Source organism: Canis lupus, chromosome 3, assembly GCF_048164855.1.
Source record: "Canis lupus baileyi chromosome 3, mCanLup2.hap1, whole genome shotgun sequence".
Taxonomy (NCBI): domain Eukaryota; kingdom Metazoa; phylum Chordata; class Mammalia; order Carnivora; family Canidae; genus Canis; species Canis lupus.
Window position 1 is genome coordinate 9,344,598 of NC_132840.1, and position 5,530 is coordinate 9,350,127.

Genomic DNA, 5,530 nt, shown 5'->3' on the forward strand with positions numbered 1-5,530 from the left:
TTTTTCAGTTTTTGTAGGTCTACAGAAAGTCTTTATTCACCTTCATTTTTTAAAAGTCTATTTTCCCTTTTTTTCTCCCAGTTAGTATTTTAAAGATCTCAGTACAATATTTTGTAGCTTATGTTGTCTTTAATTAGAAATCTGTTGTTCTCTTTATGTTTATTCCTCTGCATGTAATATGTCTCTATTTTGCCCCTATGGTTGTTTTTCACATTTTTTCTTTATCACTGACTCTAAGCTTTTTGATTATGATGTGCCTTAATTTTCTTCATGCTTTTTGTCCTTGGGATTCATAGGAATTCTTGGATTTTTTTGTCCCTATGAGTTTACTTGGTCAGATGTGTGGATGGGGAGGGCTGTGCATCCAAAAGAAGGTGCTGGGGCTTTTGGTGGCGAAGCTTGGTCTGTGCTGTCAACTCAAGACCCCATGTGGGTGGTAGGAACTTGATCTTGGAGTTGTGGAACTGCTTGACCACTGACTGGCCATGATCTCTTCCAGGTTTATGATCTGGATTGAATGGGCCTGGGTGCTGTACTGGGCCCCCACATCATGATAACCCTGAGTGACAGTGCCCACAGTGGCCAAGTCTCTATATACCCAGTATGTGTGGATCCTACTGTTGTAGCACAGTTAGATGCCAAAGTTCTTTACCTGCAGGGGAGATTGCTTAAATACCTGCTGACAGTAGAGCATTTTTTCTGAAGACTCCTTCAGTTGAGACAGAAAGTACCAGAAGCAGGACTTGGCAATGACACGATTAGGTACAAAGATTGGCATGTGGTAAAGTGCAGTGAGTAGCATTTGGGAGTGGTAGGAAGTACCCCACCATCTTATATTCTTGCAATATGCTTAAGAGCTTCATGATGCTCTCCTTATGCTTGCTGCCACCCACAAAACAAATTTATGGTTTTCAACCAACTAGGACAATTTTCAGTCACTATTTCTTCAAATATGTATTGCCTTCCCATCCTTTCAGGGATGCCAAATACATCATATTTGGCCATATGAGTTTGCCCCATCGTTCACTGATGCTTTGTCAATTCTTTTTCCTGTCTTTATTTCTGTCTGTGTTTCATTTTGGATGGCTTCTATTGCTGTCTTGTAGTTTACTAATCTTTTTTTCTGTTTTGTCTATTCACTTGTTAATTTCATACAGTTAATTTCATCACATATTGTAGTTTTCATCTTTATACATTCATTTGTGTCTTTTTATTTATTTTTTAAAAAATATTTATTTTTGAGAGAGAGAGTGTGTGTGCATGTGGGGAGGAGGGCAGAACAAAAGGGAAAGAGAGAATCTCATGCGGACTCCCCAGTGAGTGTGGAGCCTGATGTGGGACTCAATCTCATGACTCTGAGATCATGACCTGAGCTGAAATCAAGATGCAACTGAGCCACCCAGGTGCTCCCAATTGTGTCTTTTTAAAATATCTTCCATGTCTCCATTTAGCATGTTCAATCTTTCTCTATTATTTTCCCTTTATAATTCTGTCAGTTTTGATTTTTATGTTTTGAAGCCATATTGTGTTAGAAGAATACAAGCTATTTACTATGCGTGTGTGTGTGTGTATTCACGTGTGCATACATGTATTGTGTGTATATATATCAAAAGTATATATATTTTTTCTATAAATATTCAATGTACTTATTTTAATATATATGTAAATCATATATATGATTTTTCCATTTAAGTCTTTTTGCTTTATTTTCTACATTGATACCAAAATTAATAAAAATCACTAAAATTACTACATTACCAGCTTTCTTCTAGTTAGTATTTGTATAACAAATCTGTTCCTACATTTTTATTTTCAGTATTTCAAGGTTCATATTTTTTTAGGTGTATCTCCTGTAAGCACTTTATTTTTTATGTATTTTTTAAAGATGTTTTTATTTGTTCATGAGAGGCACAGAGAAAGAGAGGCAGAGATGTAGGCAGAGGGAGAAGCAGGCTCCATGCAGGGAGCCCGGTGTGGGACTCGATCTTGGGGCTCCAGAATCATGCCCTGAGCTGAAGGCAGACGCTTAACTACTGAGCCACTCAGACATCCCTTCTGTAAGCACTTTAGAACTAAATTTTATCTTGTTTGTTACTGCATTCTTTGAATTAAAAGTTTTAATCTATTTACAGAGTTTGCTCCTAATCATCACAAGGCATCAAAGAGTCATAAAATAACTAATATGGGGGGAAGCACAGATATTTAGGAACTCTCTTACTAAGGTCTTGGTCATGGGCCCCAATTTCAGTGGTTTTTCTGACTTTCTTTCTCAAGTAGAGGCTGGAATTACAGTAGCTTCTATGAAATCATCTTTCTTCCTGCAGATAGGCCTGAAGATATTGATAGAGAAAAATGACCTTACTTTCCTAAAGTGTGAGACTATACTCAAGGTACTCTCATGGTCTCTTAAAGCATTTATGTATGGTATTATTTTGTATTCTGCTTGAAAGTTGATTTTAAATAATGTCATTCTTAAAAAAAAAAAAACTTATTTCTTAGTGTTTAGATTTTCTAATTGTCTCCATATTATTTAGTTCATGAAGTTGCTCCTTTTAAGATGGTCATGAATTTACCTGATCAGTGTTAGGGTGAAAATTTTTTTATTGTAATAGACCATACACTGTTCAGGGTCATTTATGATGAATACAAGGTAACATGCCTATTACATAAAAATAAAATAATTGTTTTTGTAAAATGAATTGGAAGATGTGGCATAATTAGACAGTGGGCATTTGTATTCTCCTATTATCGCTTTAGAGCTGCAAAAAAATGGAAGTAATTTATTTCATCTTGGTAATGCTCCTTCTTTCTGGTCCAACAATTTATCAGAAATGTTAATCCAGCAAGCAGTAAGTGGGGGTGGGGGGAGAAGAGGAGAGAAGGGATTTAAAATTAGCCTGGAAATATTGCACAACTCATTAAAAATGTAATCATGCGTAAAATGAGATCAATGAAAATTTATCTAAAAGTGCAAGGAAAAGGCATTTTCTAGTATGATACTGGATTTAATAGACTGGATTTTAATTTAGTCAGTTTGCTACAAAAAAATCCCTCCAGGCTAAATAAAACAGTTTTCCCTCCCAGTTATTGTACAGACAGCTAATTTTCAGACCCCTTCCTTCTGATATTCAATCTTATCTCTTGCTGGATATGGGTTTCAGTATATTGCAGAATTTGTTTTCTTTACATTTTCCATTACTGCTTTCATTTGCATGATAAATGATTAGAAGTAGAAACAGGGAAAAAAAACCCATGCAGAACATTTCTTTATTAATTTTGTTTAAATTAGAGTATCTTTCTTATTCACCCTTCCACCACCCTATTTAACAACCAGTATATCTAAGAGTTATTTTAATATTTTGTTGTACAGTTAGAGAAATAAGGTACATACTTTTTACTTTATTATGTAACATTTTCCTTTGTTCTTATGTTTGTAGTCTACATTTTGGTTCCTGTCTTGTGCTGTTAATGATAATGATGAATTTTCTCTTAAAAGAAACCCTTGTATTTTAACATGATCATGGGATGCAGACTTTAAAATATATTAACATTGATGAATGTAAGGGTTTGACGATTTATTCTGCAGACGATATCCTCATGATTCTTAATAAATAGGGTGTGTAAAATTGGGCTTTACTTAAGGCTTCTGCCCCTTCCCAGCTTAGCTGTTTTTCTAGTCTGATAATTTAGAAGTCTGATATGATATAACTAACTAAACACATCAATGAAAATCATCTAATGCTTTGCCAGATTCTATATGGTAAAAGAAAAAAAAAAGGGCTATCTTTATCAATAAAAATTTGCGTAGGCAAAACTTGCCTGAGCAAAAATTATGTAAGCTGAATAAATGGTGCCTGCCAAATTTGTCTGTAAGAGAAGAATCCTATGTGATCATTCTAGAATAATTCACTTAGATAACTTTTCTTTCTCTACTATACAAATTTTATATAAATACTCTCAAGTTGTAAAAAAAAAAATTGAACAGTACAGTTAATTGAGTGTTCCCTTGATCATTCCTCTTATCTACCCTCTTCCCTAATAGTAGCCCTCTGGCCAGCCACTATCCTTCCTGACATTCTTCTCTGTAGAACAGATATATACCAGTAGAAATACATTAGCTTTAATTTTTGTGAGATTTTCTAACATAAAAGGTATATTACTATTATAATTTTTGTCTAGATTTAAAGAATATTACTTAATATTACGTCTTGAAAAATTTTCTGTTTCAATACTTAAACTCTATTTATTCTGTTAAACTGTTGCATAATATTCCATAATATGGAGCTAAAAAGATCTGGAAAGAACTAAGTGTCCATCAGTGTTAACCATGACTAACTATGATGCAATAAAAACCTTGTGCATATCTCTGTGCACAGTAGAAATGTTTCCTTGGGGGAAAATAACAAGAAATAGAGCAAGGTTGATGGATGCATTTTAGTTTTTCTAAGTATCATTTTACCTAAATCCTACAGGTTTTATAATGGTCTTGTCATTCATTTTTAAATAGTTTATAGGTTCTATATTGATTTTCTCTTAAACATAAGAGTTATTGTCAAGGGAGTTTTACAGTTTTTAAGTCCACGCTTTTTTTTTTTGGCTATCATTTTGATGATTAACCTAATTTTATTTCATGGGTCCAATCAATATGGCTTATATGATTTCTGCTTTATGGGAGTTGATGAGATTTTTTTCTTCATTACCTAATATGTGATCAATTTTCTTTTGTGAGTGTCCCTGACTTTTTGAGAAGAATGTTCTTTAATGTGTTCAATGTTCTATTTTATATCTATTACATCAAACTTGTTAATTAGATTATTCAAATATTCTATATTCTTAATTTTTGTCCATCTATTGTATCTACTCATTCTGGATAGCTATATTTTTAGGCATAATCAAAAGTTCATATGTTATATCTTCTTGGCAAATATCCCAGAGTCCTGAGATCGAGTCCCACATTGGGCTTCTTGCATGGAGCCTGCTTCTCCCTCTGCCTATGTCTCTGCCTTTCTCTCTCTGTGTCTTTCATGAAAAAATAAATAAAATCTTTTAAAAAATGATTTTATTTATTTATTTGAGAGAGAAAAAAGAGCATGCGTGCATGCGAGAGAGTACTAGCAAGAGGGAGGGGTAGAGGGAGAGGGAGAAGAAGATTCCTTGCTGAACAGGGAGCCTGATGCATGACTGGGATCGTGTCCTGAGCTAAAGACAGACACTTAACCCATGAGCCACCTAGGCTCCCTGATTCTTATTTCCTTTTAGGCCTTTATGTTCATATGTGGTTTTTTCTCTCTGGAATATTTTCTAAAAATTTCTTTTTTAAAAAAATATTTTATTTAACAAAAAATTTTCTTACTATGGGTAATATGTTTACTTAATTCACACACACAAGAATCATATAGTGTTGCACTCAGAATTCTTGCTTTTATCCCTGTTCCCTCTTGTCTGTTCTCTGTATAGATAATAATTTCTCTTAGATTCCTGGTTATCCCTTCTATCTTTATTCAAAGGAAAACAAATGCAAACATGTATT

The 5,530-nt window shown here is 33.9% G+C and overlaps 1 pseudogene; it reads right to left on the minus strand.

The window, feature by feature from the left end:
• Positions 1–334: 334 nt before the first annotated feature.
• Positions 335–863, minus strand: LOC140624344 (large ribosomal subunit protein eL20 pseudogene; annotated as a pseudogene).
• Positions 864–5,530: the final 4,667 nt, after the last annotated feature.